Here is a 19,034-nt window from a genome sequence, read left to right on the forward strand (position 1 = left end):
TTTGAGAGAGATAGAGACAGACAGAGAGCGAGTGGGGGAGGGACTGAGAAAAGGGGAGACACAGAATCCGAAGCAGGCTCCGGGCTCTGAGCTGTCAGCACAGAGCCCAACGCGGGGCTCGAACTCATGAACCACGAGATCATGACCTGAGCCAAAGTCCGAGTCTTAACCGACTGAGCCACCCAGGCGCCCCCATTTTGAACTAATTCTTATATATGATGTGAGGTAGGGGTCCAAGTTTATTACTTTGCCTGTGGCTGCCTAGTTATTCCAGCACCATTTGCTGAAAAGACTATCTTTTTACCACTGAATTGTTTTGGCATCTTTCTCAAAAAGCAATTCACCATAAATATCAGGGTTTCTTTGTGGGCCCTCAATTCTATTCCATTGATCTATGTATCCATCCTTGATGCTGGTACCATACTGTTTCAATGAGTGTAGTTTTGTAGGAAGTTTTGCAATCACGAAGCGCGACTCCTCCGACCTTGCCGTTCTTTCCCGATATTGTTCTGACTATTCTGGGCCCCTTGAGTTTCCGCATGAATTTTAGGATCAGCTTGTCAACGTCTGTAAAGAGACCAGCTGGAGTTTTGACAGGCATTGCATTGCACCTAGAGAGCAATTCGGGGAGCTGTATTTGTCGGGGTTCACCAGAGAAGGAATAGTTGCTACATAGCAGTCCCGAGCTCTGGCCTCACATAGCAGTCCCAAGCTCCGGCCTCACCTTCCCCTGCACCAGGGCCTCACACATCCTCCTCCAACCCCATAATCTATCCTCAGTGACCCCCATTCTTATCCCAACCCTCAAACTCATTCTTCTTTTCCACTCACTGGAGTGATTCCATCACCAGCTGTGTGGCCACATCCCTGCTCCCCTAATGAGGACTCTCTTCACCTGTGACTGCTACACGCTTCCTGTACACATTTCAGGGGGCCCCGTGACTCTACAGAACACCACCTCTCCACCAGAGCACCTGGTGTCCCTCAAAAGTCCCAAGCCTCAGCCACACCAACCCACCTGATTCCTTGCACCAACACCTAAGAATTCCACCGCCAAGCCCTCAGTGTATCATCCTCAATCCCAACAGCATCCAAATCCCGTATCTCAAACCCAGCTATTCCCTAAGACTTGATAGCTATCCCATCTCCAACCCAGAGACCCCACTCAAATATGAGAGATTTCTTCAGTGTGTTTACCATTGAGCCTGCCTGGAGGCCCGTTCACTGCTTCTCCACAGGTGCTGGTTCTCCCCTCACCCAGACCTGGCCCTGCCCTGTCCGACCTCCCAGCATCTTGCTTTATTCATTCATCCCCCGTTTACATACATACTCAACACCTACCATGCCAGGCACTGTGCTCACCCTGAGACACAGCCACGGACAAGGTCCCCTGCACCCTTTCACTGTGGCACAGACTTAAAAAAAAAAAAAAAAAAAAAAAGCCCTGTTTAATAGAAGGTTGAGTTTGAGATGTTCAATAAGCATCAGGAGGAGATGGTCTGGAGTGGTTTGCTGTTAGGTCTGGAACTGGGAGGAAAGGCATGGATGAGAGGAAAGCCTTTAGGGGTGGTTGGCACATAGACAGCAGCTGAAGCTGTGTGCAGGGACCTGCTTGTGAAGTGGAGAGTGGGAAATGAGGAGAAAACCCAGGGCTGACCCGGAGGTGCTCCCCAGAAGTTCCTGTAAGAGAAGGTCCGTTGTGCCCACCCAGATGCCCTGGGATCCCAGGAGCTCTGGGGGCTTGGCTGAGTGGCTCGCCCTACCTACCTCCCCTGGAGGATCACGCTTGAATCCTCCCTGCTGCTGGGCGACCACGCGTGCCGCCTGTCTCCCTGTAGGCCTGCATCAAAGGCCTGCCTGGGGTGAGGGGGACAAGAGTGGACGTCCCTTGTCTAGAGATGGGGCAGACTACAGAGTGCAATTCACACTCCACAGCACCCCAGGATCGGGCAGAGGTTCCATTTCACCGCACCCACCAGTGGGCAAAACCCCCACTTGCTCTCTCAGTTTCTCCTGGGAGCAGCCCCCAACTAGTCATGTGATCCCGTGCCCAGCTCTGTCTCTAGGATCCTAAACGAGGTGGGGGGATCCAGTGTAGGAAATGTAATGGGTTAAGCTGGAGTTGGGCGGATGTGGTGCCGTTGAGGTTCAGGAAAAGAGGGGTTCAGAAGAACAGAGTGCTCGACCCGGGGTACCCTGTCCAGAGGTGAAGGGTCAAATGGGGATGGGAGACACAGCAACCACAGGGAGAAGGGTTCTGAGACCAGATGGGATTGGACTGAAGCTATTCAGCGTTTGCAACTGCCGCCTCAAGAAATTTGCCTGTGGTTGGAAGAGGGACTAGAAAGTGGGTAGAGAGGGATGATGGCCAGAAATAAGTGCCTAAACAGAGAACGTAACCTGTGAGAGAGAGAGAGGGAGAGAGAGAGAGTAATAGAACACTTTCCAGGCAATTCTGTGGATTTCTTTTTGACTCTGGGCCTCTTCCTAAGTGTTTGTGTAATTTTAAGGCTCTGTGTTTTAGTGTTTTTACCTTAATAATTCTGATTTAGTTCATGTTCTTATTAATTTATTTAACAAGTATTTACTGAGTACCTACTGCGTGCATTACACAGTTCTAAACCCCAAGGAACAGCTTTGAAAAGGAAGATGAAATAAATCCCTGCCCCCTGGAACTTACATTTTAAGAGGAAAGGGGAAACAACAATAAAAAGACAGTGATACTAGGTGGTGAAATCGCTACTAGGAAAAACACTTGGATGGAGGAGGAAGGGGAGACTTTTCTGGTAAGCAGCGTCACCGTTACTGTAACTGACAGTTACCTGTCACTGTCAGCTGGGTGAGAAGTGAAGGGTTAATATTAACGCAAAAATTAATGTATTTGCAGGGAAGTAGAATAGGAGGAACTTATTTACACTGGGTTTGGTACAACCAATTTGGAAGAGAGTTTGGCCTCATCCAATGAAGTCGAGCGTGTAACTTTGCCCCTTTGGCCCCGCAATTCCACTACTAGATACAATGTTGCACACGTGTCCCATAGGACAGGTGAATCTTGTTCCAAGGAGCACAACTAAAAACAATCCAAATGTACATTAACAGGAGAATGGAGACATAAATTGTGGTAGAACCACGGCAGAGGCATATCCACAGAGGTATAGACGTGCAAGCTCGCTACACTTCAGTGTGCAAGCAAGTCACAAACACGGTGGAGCAGCCAAGGAGTCCAGAAGAACAGCACGGTGTGAAGAGACACGTAAAACCCTTCAATGCAATCCTTGCAAATATACAAGAATTGTAATCAAACTACAAAGAAAGGCAATTGATTGGGGTGCCTGGGTGGGTCAGTTGGTTAAGCTCTGACTTTGGCTCAGGCCATGATCTCACGGTTTGTGAGTTTCAGCCCCACATGGGGTTCTGTGCTGACAGCTCAGAGCCTGGAGCCTGCTTCCGATTCTGTGTTTCCCTCTCTCTCTGCCCCTCCCCAGCTCGTTCTCTGTCTCTCTGTCTCTCTCTCAAAAATAAACATTTTAAAAAATTTTCAGAAAAGAAAAGAAAAGGAAGAAAGAAAGAAGAAAGGCAATTGATTGAGAACCACAGTTCTGGACGTTGGTTTCCGAGGACGTGGCTGGTGGTGAGAGTGCACAGGGGCCTGCGGACATCATCACAGGGGACTGTTTCTGGGGCTCAGGGATAGCTCCACCAGGAGACATTTCGTGATTAGATCCCTTCCTGCCTCATGTATGCAACCGATGTTCTTTTGAGTTTGGCTACTGCATTTCATTTTTCAAGATGGAGTAAAAGATCCCACACACAAAAACCTTAGTCTCGGTGAGATTTGTGAGAATCTGGGCCACAGTGCTCAGTCCTCCTCTGGACAGACCCCCTGCTAAAAACCGATCTGGGTAAAGCTTATATCATTCAAGAATATATAAGAGTGGTAAGAGCTGGAGAGAAGTACGGGGGGGGGGGGGTGGGGAGAAGAATTGGAAAGAAAAGAAAAAAAGAAAAGAAAGGGCAAAGCAAGTCCTACTGAGAACACTCACCAGAATGTTAGAGCAAAGACGACTATGACCCAAATTGTTGCCACGAGTTATCAGGCAGCAATCTTGAGATGTAACAGCTCTCAGAACAGAAGGGGAGACAGCAGGACTCCGTGAACAGGAGCTGGCAGAGCTGGGGGCATGGGGAGAGGGAGGGAATGGGACGGAAGATCTTTGCAGCTCAGCTCAGACAGGAGAAAATGGCTTTCTGATTGGGCAGGCAATGGGGGACAGGTCAGGGAGGAGGTTTCCTGAAATAAAACCTCTTTGAAGTTCTTTGCCCAATCTATGTGAATAAACAAGTTTGATTTTTAAAAAATAGAAAATAATATAAAAGAGCCCCTTTCCTGGCCATTGGCCTGTGTTGACCCATAGACTCTGTCCCCTGCGGGGGTCTCAGGCCTCTGCTGACAAAGCGCTGAGTCCCTTCCAGGACAATCCCACCAAGGTCTTCCATAAACAGACCCCCTTCTCCCCACCACATTATGTCTTCCTCAGGCTGGTCCTAGCACTGGCCACCAAGGGCCCAGAAATAATCTGGGATGCGTCAGCCAAACCTCTACCCATATTCCCCAACTTAAGCTGCTGAGACCCTGGTTTCCTGTGCTCTGCATCACTGCCAGCCTGATCCCCGGGTCCAGAGCCCTGGGCTTCAATGCCTCACCTTTTCTTGTCTGAGTCCCCGAAGCCTGGCCATGCATCTGGAGGCTCCAGCCCTCTGTGTTCCTGCTCATTACATCTGCACACCTGGCTATCAACTTGTGGCAATGCTACCCTCTTTGAATCTCAGATGTTTCTTCTTGTGCAAACCTGGGATGTGTAATTGACTTCACTGTGGACAGATCAGGGTGGGTGGGGAGAGAGGGAAGCAAGAGGTAGAAGTGGGGAAGGACAGTCGCTGATGGGTCCTTCTGAGACTGGCTCAGCCTCAGGTGCGCTGGGGCAAGCAGGGAGCAACTCCCAGAATCAAGTACCTCAGGGAGGGGCAGTGAGGGCATGAGGGTCCCTTTGTGACCTCTACCCCCACAGCAGGAGGTGAGCTAGGTAGGATTGGCCAGGACAGCACAGAAGGGAACAGAAGACTAGTTGCTCAGCAATCAGACTAGAAATTCATAACAGGAGGGGCGCCTGGGTGGCTCAGTCGGTTAAGCATCCGACTTCCGCTCAAGTCATAATCTCTCGGTTTGTGAGTTGGAGCCCTGCATTGGGCTCTGTGCTGACAGCTCACAGCCTGGAGCCTCCTTCGGATTCTGTGTCTCTCTCTCTCTCTGCCCCTCCCCTGCTCACGCTCTATCTCTCTCTGTCTCTCAATAATAAATAAACATTAAAAAAATTCTTTTAAAGAAAATCATAACAGGAAGATAATGAGAAAAACCTCCAAAACACTTGAGAACTAAACCACACATTCTAAATAATGTGTGAATCAAAAAGGAAATCTCAGGGGAGTAGAAATAGAGTAAAAATAGAGTAAAAAGGGAATAAAAATGCCTTGCCATCTGTTCTCCTACATTTAGAACAACCTTGAATAACTTCATGGGCAAAGTGACCCACTTTGTGAAACCCAGTGTTGTGGTTGTGTGTGTGCGGAGTTACGGGCATCCGTGTAATACATAGACGTCTATGTAATCCCCAGAAAGGATGGAGTCAGTTAACAGCTCCAGAATGCATCAGAGACATGTTCCCCCAAGTACCACAAGATGGCAGCACATGCACATGACATTCAAGCTCTTTCACCCACACATAACCTTGCAATTAAACTGTCCAGAAACGGCCCCGCCCTCTGGGAAACCCTACACTTTCTGATTTACCATGAAGCATGTTCTTATGATAATATGTTGCAAATGCATGAAGAATTTCTTTAGGTAGATACATAGATTCAAAGGATGACCATAGATCATGTAGTTAGACTATGTATCTTGCACCTGAAGCCAAAAATTAACAATATTTGATGAAAGGATTTGTGAAGCACAGGTTTCCTGCTTGGGTTCATGGCTTGAGACTGGATGTGCAGGGTACTGTCCTTGCATCTCATTTATTGAGAGTTTAGCCAGACACTGGGCATATTGGCAATGTCCTACACACGTTATGCATCAAACTTTAGTGCAGCCGTTTGGAGTAGCTATTATTAGCCTCATTTTACAGGCGCGAAAAGCAGGGACTAGAGTCATTAAGAACTTTGGTAACAGCACAGAGCAAGAAAAGCCTGAGGTGCACTCTGAACTCAGCCAGTCTGACACCCAATGCCACCCAGTACACGAGGACTCCTCTAGGTGGCGCTCATGTCTGAGCTTTTACTGGTTCGTGATTCCCACAAGTCTAGCACCAATATGCTAACTGAAGGGGGGTATTTCTCCTTCCATCAGAAATATTTCATAACAAATATAATCATTGGTATGTTCCATCTAACCCCAAATGAGAAGAACCCTATGTTTGAAATAGCGAGACTATTTGCTAATTAGCAACTGTTGCTAATTAGCAACTACTTGCTAAATAGCAACTGTTATGATGAAAAAGCATCATAACATTACAAGGGCACCTGATGGTTTTTTTTTTTTTCACTCCATTAATTGCAGGACTAAAATTACATTGATACCCAAAGCGCCATAGGTTGGCAAAAGACTCGTGGAAGTGACAGATCTCCGGTAAGTATATACAGCTGATATTGTGTGGCCCGTGTCCAGACGCACAGCTAGTTTGGTGCTGGGCAGGGGGCAGGTGAGGTGGCCGGACATGAATAGTAACACCTTTTTTTTTTTTTTTTTAATTTTGGAAATTTGGCTATTCTCCATTCTTATTTATGACAATGGGTGGAGGGGCTCAAGATATTCAACAACACATAGTATGTAAGTGATAAGATGGTGAATGGATGAAAAGACAGGTAGGCAGGCAGGTAGGAGGGAGACAGGTGAGGTCTGCTTGATGCACATGTGCCTTGTCTTCATCCGTGGGGAATCCTGCCACTTCAGGACTAGCAGTTCATACACACCCATCTGACTCAGGCACTCAGGCACCTGGTTCAGCTGGGGGAAGGGAACAAGATTCAGTTCAGGAGAAAGCAAATAGGAAATCAGAAGTGCCTGTCTTTTGGGGCACCAGCGTGGCACAGTCAGTTAAGCGTCCAACTTCGGCTCAGGTCATGATCTCATAGTTCATGAGTTTGAGCCCTGCATCCCCCACTTGCACTCTCTCTCCAAATAAATAAATAAACTTAAAAAGAAAAAAGAAGTTCCTGTCTTTTTATTAGTATTATTGAAAGCGCCAAATCCATCTAACGCACAGTGTCGCGACTGCAGTTAACAATACTGTGTTATATACTTGAATGTTGCTAAGGGAATAGATCTTAAATGTTCTCACCACAAAAAAGAAATATAATTATGTGATACGATGGAAGTGATAGGTAACACTATGCTGGTAATCATTTTGGGATATAGAAGTGTATCCAATCAATACATTGTACACCTAAAACTCACACGGTGTTATATGTCAATTATATCTCAATTTAAAAGAAAAAGAAGAAAGAAGAAAGAAAGAAAGAAAGAAAGAAAGAAAGGGAAGGAAGGAAAGAAGGGAGGGAGGAAGGGAGGAAAGGAGAGGAGAGGGGAGGGGAGGGGAGGAGAGAGAGGAGAGGAGAGGAGAGGGGAGGGGAGAGAGGAGAGGAGAGGAGAGGAGAGGAGAGGAGAGGAGAGGAGAGGAGAGGAGAGGAGAGGAGAGGAAAGGAAAAGAAGGAATAAAGAAAGCTAACCAAATCCTATCAGAACTGCTGCTTCCCTCCCCCCGCATGTTCAGTTGTGTGGGTGCAGACGCAGATTTGGAGGTGAGGTGGATGTCATCAGAGGGGCTTGATGAAGCAAGACAGGGCAGGGCCTTGAGGGCATGGGTGAGGAAGGGATTCTGACGATGGAAGCTTGGTGAGGCAGGGGGTGGGCTGTAGTTAAAGGAGATGAATCAATGCACTGGTGATCTTGTTGAGGGGAGGGTGTAAGGGGGTGGACAGTGACAAGAGAGGGTGATGCTTGACATTTCTGTTTTGAGGGGCTGTCCATAGTGGGCAGAACAGGTCTAGGGTATGATCATGGGAATGAATGGCTGAGCAGACAAGATCATTGGTAGAGAACTGATAGCTCTTATGCTGGAAATATTATTTAAAGATATTGATATTTCCAAGGATCGTGACTGAAGTGTGTTAAAGAAAGTAGCAGTGAGCCAGGAAGCAAAGTCTTCAAGGAAGAGAGGTATCTACCTGGGCTTTGCGGTGGGAAGTAGGGAGAATGTCCCAGCCAAGCAACAAGGAGAGTCGAGGAAGACCCCAATCCACCTTCGGGCCCACAGATAACACAAAAGATCTAGGAAAGGCCCACACCTTGAAACAGTTGCTGGGAAAGTGAGGTTTCACTCAGATCTGCACAGTCCAATATGGCAGCCGCGAACCACACGGGGATACAGAGCACTTTGAAATGAGGAACTGAATATTTAATTGAATTGAATTCCAATTAAGTTAAAAATCGAAGCACTATGAATTATGTTTTCTGTTAAACACAGTTTTAGTGTTTTGGTAGGACTACATTTCACTTTAACCATCAAAAAACGAAACTAAGGGGCACCTGGGTGGCTCAGTCAGTTGAGTGTCCAACTTTGGCTCAGGTCACGATCTTGCGGTTTGTGGCCCCGTGTTGGGCTCTATGCTGACAGCTCAGAGCCTGGAGCCTGCTTCGGATTCTGTGTCTCCCTCTCTCGCTGCCCCTCCCCCACTCACGCTCTGTCTTTCTCTGTCTCAAAAATAAAGATAAACACTAAAAAAATTTTTAAAAACCCACGAAACTGAGGTATATGCTAAGTGTAAAATACACACCACATTTCAGACAGTATGAAGAAAAAAAAGATGTAAAGGATCTCATTAGTATTTTTATACTTTTTTCTTGTTGAAATATATTGGGCTACATAAAATATGTTTTTACATGTTAGATCTATTGTGTTAAATGAAATATATTATTAAAATTAATTTTACCTGCTTTTTAAAAATTTTTTAATGTTTATTTCTGGGGGCGGGGGGGGGGGTGGTGGAACAGGCAAAGAGACAGGGAGACAGAATCCAAAGCAGGCTCCAGGCTCTGAGCTGTCCTCACAGAGCCCAATGCAGGGCTCGAACCCACAAACCACAAGATCATGACCTGAGCCAAAGTCAGACGCTTAACTGACTGAGCCACCCAGGCTCCCTTTTTAACTTTTTTAACGTTTATTTATTTTTGAGAGACAGAGTGTGAGCAGGGGAGGGGCAGAGAGAGGGGGAGACACAGAATCCGAAGCAGGCTCCAGGCTCTGAGCTGTCAGCACAGAGCCTGGAGCAAGCAGGGCTCGAACTCACAAACTGTGAGATCATGACGTGAGCTGAAGTTGGAAGCTCAACCAACTGAGCCACCCAGGTGCCCCACCTGCTTTTTTTTATTATAGAAGTATAATTGACATACAATGCTATATTCGTTTTACTTGCTTTATCTTCTGCTTATTTTAATGTGAATACTAGAAAATTTAGAATTACATATGTGGCATTACATTTCTGTTGGGCAGTGCTGGCTTAGAGAACGATGATGAAAGGGACAGCTAGTGAAGAAATAGAGGACACAGGGCACTTAGCAGTCACCAGACCACATGTCCTGAAGGCATAGTGAATGGCTCCAGGGGTTGGTGGGGGCTGCCAGAAAGAGTCCGAAAGGCTGAGGCATAGTCACATGAGGACGAGTGTCTTGGGGCTGAGGGATCTCCAGGGAGTCCAGAGATACATGTGGTGCCAGGAGAAAGTCAGAAAGAGGTAAGTCCTGAGTTTCTCAAGGTAGATACGGATGGTGAAGCTGTGACTTGGGAGGCAAGGAGGTGATCCAGTCCTAGTCAGGGACTCCCATTTACTCTGTCAGAAACATTTTGAAGGAAGCATGCAACAGGATTTGCCAGTGGATTGGATTCGGGGCATGGAAGTCTAAGAGGTGTTAGGAGTGACTCTAAGATTTGGCCTGAGCAACTGGAGGAACGGAGTTGCCTTTTATTGAAAAGGGGGACAGCAAGTAGAATGTTGGGGGTGGTAGTGGACGCCATGACTTCATATGGGGGCATGTGAGGTTTGAGGACCCTGCTAGACCTCCAAGTGGGAATCTTGAAGGGGCAATTGACTACAGGGGTCTGCAGTTCACAGAAGAGCGGAAGCTAGAGAGAGAAATCCAGCCGAGGGTCTTTGCATCTAGATTGTAGTTAAAGCTCTGGGATGGGAATTCTGAGATCAATGATTTCTAGATCAATCCAGCCATCTTCCTATAGCTTGATGAATAACCATGATATGAATAACTCCCAATTTGGGGCATCTGGGTGGCTCAGTTGGTTCAAGTGTCTGACTCTTGGTTTTGGCTCATGTCATGGTCTCACAGTTCATGAGATTGAGCCCTGTGTCAGGCTGTGCACTGATGGCATGGAACCTGCTTGGGATTCTCTGTCTCTCTCTGCCCCTTCCCTGCTTGAGCTCTCTCTCTCCAAAGTAAATAAACATTTAAAATACATACATACATACATACATACACACACGCATAAAATGTTGGGTAAGAAGTTTTGGGGTTGAGTGCTCACTTTGGCAGTGCATATACTAAAATTGGAAGAAGTTTTGGGGTTGAACCAGCCACATCACCCCAGCTGAAGAAAGCCATTTCCTCTGCATTAGGCCAACCGGTAAACAAGCAATTCTCCTGTCCAGACTCTCAGCGTAGAGGTTTCTGTGAGAAATTGACCAACAGCATACATACACTGACAAACAAAAACAAAATTAAAAAAGGAAGTTGCATCAGATGAAGCTTTCTTCTCTTTTGCAGTTCCTTGGTCATCTAAAACAGAACACCAATAAACCCTTGTTTATCACCCTTTAACCCTAAGCTGGTTCTGCATTCCACTTCCTTCCCTTGGAACCCCCAACACCCACACTTCCCTTGCAACTGATACTACAGATGCCTCTTCTCATGGACATAACTGGGAAAACATTTAAAAGTGGCTCCCAGATCAGGGGTGTCTGGGTGGTACAGTCAGTTGAACGTCTGACTTCGGCTCAGGTCATGATCTTGTGGTTGATGAGTTTGAGCCCTGTGTTGGGCTCTGTGCTAACAGCTCAGAGCCTGGAGCCTGCTTCGGATTCTGTGTCTCCCTCTTTCTCTTCTCTTGCTCATGCTCTGTCTCTCTCTGTCTCAGAATAAATAAACATTAAAAAAAAAAGTGGCTCCCAGATCAAAGAGAGGATAAAGAACCACAGAAGTCAGGAGGTGGAAGCTGGTTATTTTAAAGAACTGATTTCACCTATAAGGAAACCAAAGCCCAGAAAGGTGAGCTGACTTGCTCAAGTTTAGAACTGGTCAGTTTCTGCCTTCTCTTAACTTTTTGTTACAGAAAATTTCAAGTGTATACAAAAGTAGACAGAATAGCCTAATGAACTCATAGATACTCATCACTCAGCTACAATTAGCTGCATTTTGCCCGGTGTTATTTTATCTATCCACCCCCCCCCCCCCCCCCCCACACACACACACTTAGATTTATACTGGATTGTTTCAAAGCAAATCCAAGATTCATCATTTCTCTTGTACTACTTTGGCAGGCTTCTCTAACTCATCTAAGAATATTCAGAAATAAAAACCTATGCCATTAAGCCTTCAATAAAATTAACGGTGACTTCTTTAATATCATCTAATGCTTGTCCATATTCATTTCCTCGTTTATCTCAAAGTTGGCTTAATAGTTGGGTTGTTTCAACCAGGATTAAAGAGGTCCACACGTTGCATTTGGTTGTATGTCTACTAACTATTTGGTCCATGGCAATCTTATCTCTCTTTTTGTCTTAATGCCATTAATTCCTTAGAGAGAGTGGATCAATTGTGTTCTAGAATGTTCCCTGTTCTGGTTTTTTGTTTGTTTGTTTGTTTGTTTGTTTGTTTGTTTTTACATCCATGGTGTCTTCCATGTACCCTGGTGCTTTTTGTTCCCTATATTGCCTGTATACTGGAAGTCAGGTGTAAACGCTTGCTCATATTCAGATTCAGCTTTTGAGGCAAGAAGAATTGAGAGGAGGCAAATTGGGAATTTGCTGTGGCTGCCCATTGGGGGCCATATACTAGCTCCTGACTACCTCTGGTGGTGCTAAGACCGTTCTGCAGGTTCTGCACTGGTCTGATACCTCCCATTATAAGCTCCCCAACAACTTTCTTTCTTTTTTTTTTTTAATATGTATTTATTTTGGGGGAGATTGCAAGCAGGGAGGGGCAGACAGGGGGGACAGAGGATCTGAAGCAGGCTCTGCGCTGACAGGCTGACAGCAGCAAGCCTGATGTGGGGCTTGAACTCACTGTGAGATCATGACCTGAGCTGAAGTCTGACACTCAACCGACTGAGCCACCCAAGTGCCCCGCCCCTGCCCTTCCCCATCAACTTTCATACTGTGATTCCAGCATTTTATAATGATCACTGCCTGCATTCACTGTTTCATGGTGCTTGCAGATGACAAGTTTTCTGATTCTATCATTCTCTTAGCTTCTATTAGCTGGAATTCTTCCATAAAGGAAGACTTCCTGAAATACAGCTGGTCCAGTAAAGGTAGGATAAATGCCTGATTCTGTACATTTATTTATCAGTTGTGCTCTTGAAACTTCTAATGGTGACAAACGCAGGGTTTTCTGTTCTTTCATTTTGTTCTTGTATCATTGTGATGTTTCAGTCCATTGTAGACACTATCCATTTAGGTGCCAGAACCGTTTGATCTTAGGCAAGTGAAAGTCCCTTCAGGTTGGCTAGTGTGTTCCTCTGACTTCATTCCATTAGCCTTTGACATCTTCCTTGCTTTTGGCAGAGTGAGATGTCCATGCGTGTCTCCATGCCCTGCCCTAAACTGTTAAATTCTATTTTCTGTTGGTCTAGTGGGACTTGTGTGACATTTCACTGTGTCTCCTGATATCTCCTATTCCTTTGGACTTCTCTGGGCCTTTCCTCTGGCTAACAGTCATGGTCATTAGATGCTGGTCTTAGACTCTTCTACGTTTGGTAAGATACCTCGAGAGTTATACTCTGAGTTTATATGGCTCCTTTCTTTTTAGGCATTGGGAGCCCTTTGCATACCCAGATCTCATGCTTTGCTTTGCTTTTTGTTTTGCTTTTGGCTTTAACATGGCTGCTTCATAACCACGTAGGCAGAAACAAAGGGGAAGGGGAAGAAATCAGAACATTCTGGAGGTTCAGGTCTGCTGTTGGAAGAATTCACTCTCAGTTCAGACATTCCTTTATCCCCTTCTCACCGAACACTGGTGCCCTTGGCCCAAGGTGGATAAGCTCAGTTAAGGCAGGTTCTGGAATGGGCATTTTGACATCCAACATCCAAAGAACAAATTTCTGCCTACTGTTATTCACTTCTGACTCTTCCCCTGTCTCTGAGGATCAGAGATAAGGGACAGAGAGCAGAGGTAGGAGCAGCTGGAGCAGGAGGGAGTGAAGCTCAGGGCCGGAGGTGAGGCTCAGGGATGTGGGGGGAATCAGAGAGGATGAGGAAGAGAGGGAAGCCCATGGGGGGCAGAATGAGGCCTGAAGATGGAGTGAAATTACCCAGTGTGCACATACCAGCTAAAAGTCCCATTGAACAAGCTGAAAGTCCACTACCTTGTCTATTTAGTACAGCAAAGTGGTTGTAAAACAATTTTGTCCTGAGATTGCTCAGGTTGATGATTACATCTTTTGTCATTTGCATATCAAAATATTCGTATCTCCAAATGGGATCAGACCATTAGCAGTCCAGTTTAGTGTACTGAGGGGATGGTGACCCAGCTCCAGTGGAGGGATGATAGCCTTTGCATGGAAGGATGGATAGAGCTTGGAGTTCAGCAGAGGGTGAGCGGCTGTGACCTTCGATTGCCCGGAGGTCAGGACTAGGACGTTCCAGTGTGAGTCAGCACAGGTGATTAATGAGGCCTGACATGGGGATGTGGGTGTTGCCACCAGCCCATCTAGGAAGCACCGGGCCCCAGACAGATAAGTTCCTTTCTCACTCCCTCTGACTCTCTCCCAAGAGCCCTCACCCAACTTTAGAGGGAAGCCCAGAATTTGTGACACCAGGAGTGAACTTGGTTAGATTATGGGGTCAAAACAAGTCAATGACTCACTCATTGCAACAAACACTCATTAAAATTTTAATATTAGCTTTGAAACTCATCTCATTCAGGAAGGTAGTTGGTGACCATCCCATCTCATGACAAGCAAGGAGCCCCTCGCTACCCCTAAGGCAGCTCAACTTTAAACTGTTCTGACAGTGAAGGCCTCTTACAGTACAGATGAAATGCGTTTACTCTGTGGTGCCTGTCACACTGTAGGGACTCAATAAAGGTTTGTAGAATAAATGACTGAATGGATGAACAATGTCTTTTCTTAGTAGAAGCAGAAACTGGAGACAGTCCTCCTGGTGTAAGAGTCAGGACAGTGACGCTGGACCCTTGCATTTATCTTAAGCATCCTGTCTCCCCATCCCCCCTTCTGTGTCTTAGGAAAGCTCAGACAGAACTGCTTCTCCCACCCACATGGCTTCCAAGTGCCTGCAACCTAGTCTCAGGGGCTTCTGATGAGATAAAGAGAAACGGGGCTGTCCCCTCCTTCCCTTATTGCCTTCCCCAGAGCTTGCTGCTGGCTTTCATGCCCTGGGGTGATGTCACTGCTTCAGGGGAGATCTGTCCTGACTGCAGAGAGCCATCCTCCATGTTCCCAGGAGGGGAAGCCACTCCTTCCAGGTTATAGAGCCCGGAGTGGCCTAGAGGGTCCCTGTTGACTCTCCTCCCTTGGAGCAGAAGGCAGTCGAGGCAGCATCACCTGCCTCACCCCTTCCTGCTCTTCACTTCTCCCAACATGGTGGCCCAGGGCCCTGGTCACATCGTCAGCTCCCTGAGGGCAACACCCTCACCCCACAATCCGGGTCCATGTCCTCAGCCAGCCCCTGTGAGGAGCTGCCTCCCTGAAGCAAGGAAGACCAAGTGCTAAGCAGCCTTTTTACATTATGCTGAAAAGGCTACCAAAGAGGTTGAATTCTCTCCAAGATGTACCATCCAGTGGGGACAAGCAGAGTCCAAGCGATACACAGCATGCAACCACCCGTGCACTTAAGTTCAGAGAAGGGTCTGAAATAGCCTAACCAAATTAGCGTTTTTGTTCAGGGATTCTTGAGGCCCTTATTTCATTCATTTTTGATTTTTGCTTATCTATATTCTAAATTTCCTTAAGGTAGTAAAGTTACAGATTGTAAGATATTTTTGGAGGAGAAAGACAGTGAGACCTTACCTCATAATGAACCATAATGGACCATCCATCCCAGGGTATATGCTTGGAGGTGTTTTTTCTCACCAGGGCTCCTTTCCAGGCTCCTTTCCAAGGCTCCGCCTTGCCAGGTTCGCTGGGACCTCTCCAGGCACTCAGGACCATGGGGGACCTGGTATAACCCCGTCATCAGGGGACAGACCTGCAGTGTTATATTAAGGTCATTGTTATTTATTTGCCTGTGTACCTATTGGAACTAAACTGCATCCTCTCAAAATTGAAGCTTATGCTCCTATGTGATGGTATTTGGAGATGGGATCTTTGGGAGGTAGTTAGGCTTGGATTAGCTCATGAGGGAGGGACCCTTACGATGGGATTAGTATCTTTACAAGAAAAGGGAGAGAGAAAGCTTGCTCTCTTTCCAAGTGTGCACAGAGGAAAAGGCCAGCCGAGGACACAGCGAGGCAGCCTTCACCAGAAACAGACCGTGATGGCACCTTGATCTTGGACTTCCAGTCTCTGGAACAGTGAGAAATCGATCCCTGTGGTTTACACCACCGCCCAGGCTGTGGTGTTTCGTTGTAGCAGCCCGAGCACAGTACGACAAAGAACACATACATCAAAAGCACAAATCAGTGTGCCAAGTGCCATAGGTGGGGTGATGAGGCCAGAAAGTTCTGGATAAGCCCCTACTCATCTGCAGCCTGCTCAGTGCCCTGAGGGTGCAGGGGAGATGCCCAGAAACGGGCTGTAGATACAGGATGGAAGGGGAGGGAGCTTTTGTGCGTAGGGCTCTTAGCATTCTTGGCACTAACTACACCTTTATCAGCACGCGGGCAATGTGCCTGCACAAAGAGGTTGGTGTGGCTTAAGGGGACTCATCTGGGTAAAATAAGGCTGAGGATAATTCAAGGCAATTGTTCTTAGAGGGCGAAGAAGGGATCTCACCCCCACACCCCTTTTTCCCAGGCATGCTGGCCCCAGGTACAGCTCGCAGAAGCAGTGATTGGAGTCTGAGTGGCATCGGCCCTATGCTCGCCCCTGGGGTTGTCTCTGGCAGGGCAGCACCACGAACCCACAGGAGCTATCCACAGGTAATACAATGGTCTCTAACGACCAAACATCTATCTCACACTAAACTAGATGCCACACACATACCTTTAACCGACACCCTACTCTGCCAGCTTGGGACTGTTACCCCATTTTTCAGATAAGTAGACTGAGGCTCAGAGATTTGGATTCATACAGATGGAACCAGGATTCCAGTGCATTAGCTGTTGTAGGTGTGGTGCCTCATGAGAGAGTAACTGGTGCTCACTGTTGAGGCTCCAGTGTCTGGCATAGCACCAGCATTGACTTGGTAAAAGATATCTTGTGGGTGTCTGTGGATTATATAAAATCAGGAGCACTCCCCGCACCCCAAAGCATACCTCACAGGAAAACTGAGGACTCGACAACAGGAGCTGCAGCATTGAGCCCTGCCCATACTTGACCTGTTCCACCACAGGACACATCACAAGGACCACAGCAGAGGGGTCGCTGCTTTTGCATTTTTGGCATCACCAGCCATTGGCTTCCTTATGTCTTAATGTTTCCCAAGCTTAAAATTAATTGTGAGAAGTGCAAACATTCTGGGGACTCTTCTTGAGCCAAAGGTATCGCCACCCAAACTTAATCAATATGTTGATAGAGTAGTTGGGTCCAGACTCCATACGCTCTTGAGACAACCATCAAATGCCTTCAGAGGGGAAGATGGTGCTCACCTTGGAAGCTGGACTGGTAGGTGAGTCCTTGCTGATTCCCCCAGATGGGAGAGGACTGAGTCATGATACACAAATCCTGTACTTCCAGAGAGCCCTTAAAACTTGTCTGGAGCCTGGGCCCCTCTCTCTCCACCCTCCCCACCTTCTCCTCCCAATGTCAAGCCTGGAATAGCTTCATCACACTTAGTCCCGAAGCCTTGGCCCTTGGCCTTGCTGAAAGTCAATGGAGACAGATTCCTAGTTCCATCTTGAATAGAGACACTTGACACAAGAAACTGTGTTGCTGAAAGTTACTTATGAGTTGATTCTTTGAAACTGTTGGATACCATCTACCCATTGGGCATGTTCTACAAGGCAGTGGAGGCTAGCCCACCACCGATGAACGCTGCTGAACTGCTGAACTGTTAGTCTGAGTTTCTGGTCATGGGGATGAGGAGGGAGAGGAAGACAAGAGGCTTGTCTCTTTCTTGGTACAGGGCCACACCAGGCAAAATGCTGTTTATTAGTTTTTTTTCTCTTTAACAGGCTCTCACACCCTCCTCTATATCCTGTTTCCCTGGGTTCTTGTCCCTCGTACTGTCTGGCACGCCTGTATTCTGGAAGGAAGGACAAGGCCCAGATATCCTGTGCTCCAAAATTCTCTGCCTGCTCTCCTTGCTGGTCAGAACATTCACCAGCACCTACATCTGGAAATCAACCCACACTCTGGTAAAGGACTGATCAGATGAAAATCTTCCTATAGCTGCGTTTCCAAGAAAAGATACAAATGATTTTTGAGGTTAAATATATTTCTGTATGACTGACTCCTTTATTCCTGATTTCTTGATTACTGATTCCCCAGAATTTCTGATGGGCTGTTGGTCAGAATTTGTGAAGTTGGAGGGCAGGAATGTCTCCCTAACCTTTCTTTCTTTTTTTTTTTTTTAATGTTTTATTTTTGAGGGACACAGAGACAGAATGTGAGTGGGTTAGGGGCAGAGAGAGAGGGAGACACAGAATCCGAAACAGGCTCCAGGCTCTGAGCTGTCAGCACAGAGCCCGATGCGGGGCTCAAACTCACGAGCTGTGAGATCATGACCTGAGCCGAAGTCGGATGCTCAACCGACTGAGCCACCTGGGTGCCCCTCCCTAAACTTTCACTTATAGAGCCTTGTATAATACCTCTTCCACCTTACCTTTGGCTCCAGAATGCCATCGCACACACTATGGAAAACTTGTCCTGAAGTTTTTGCATTTTTACCTGGAGCCTGCTTCGGATTCTGTGTCTCCCTCTCTCTCTCCCCGACCCCCTCTCCTGCTCTGTCTCTCTCTCTCAAAAATAAATAAACATTAAAAACAATTTTTTTAATTAAAAAAATAAAAGGTAGTAAAACACTTAAAATAGTGATCAGAAGTGTCAGGGTCCCCAAGCAGCCATTTCAGATGAAGTTGTAAAATACAGGAAAGTGACATGGGAATTTGTCATTGCATATATGTATGTTTTTTAACTTTACATTTTGAAATAATTATAGTTTCACAAGATGTTACAAAGAGAAGTCTTTCATACCTTTCACCTGGTGTCCCACATTTTCTAGAAGAGATTTTGTAGAGTCAGTCCTAATTCTATTTTCAACATTCAGTAGAATTCTCCATGGGAAATGTCTGAGCCTGGAGTTTTTCAGGAGGTTTTAAAACTTGATTTCCTTAATGGATATGGGGCTATTCAAACTATCTGTTTCATTTCGGGTGACTTCTGGTAGTTTGGGTGACTTCTGGTAGTCTTTCGAGGAATTGGCCTGTTTCTTCTTTTTTTTTTAATTTTTTTTTTTAACGTTTATTTATTTTTGAGGCAGAGAGAGAGCATGAACGGGGGAGGGGCAGAGAGAGAGGGAGACACAGAATCAAAGCCGGCTCCGGGCTCCGAGCCATCAGCCCAGAACCTGATTCG

General features: G+C 46.6%; 1 long non-coding RNA gene across 1 annotated transcript; it reads left to right on the forward strand.

Moving 5' to 3' along the window:
• The first annotated feature begins 9,737 nt into the window (after positions 1-9,737).
• LOC109274832 (uncharacterized) lies at positions 9,738-17,925 on the forward strand. Its single transcript, XR_002083853.2, has 3 exons — positions 9,738-9,846; positions 16,314-16,438; positions 17,633-17,925. It is a non-coding gene; the product is annotated as an uncharacterized LOC109274832 (long non-coding RNA).
• Positions 17,926-19,034: the final 1,109 nt, after the last annotated feature.

This window comes from Panthera pardus, unplaced genomic scaffold, assembly GCF_024362965.1.
Source record: "Panthera pardus isolate Hobbes unplaced genomic scaffold, ASM2436296v1 HiC_scaffold_25, whole genome shotgun sequence".
Lineage (NCBI taxonomy): Eukaryota > Metazoa > Chordata > Mammalia > Carnivora > Felidae > Panthera > Panthera pardus.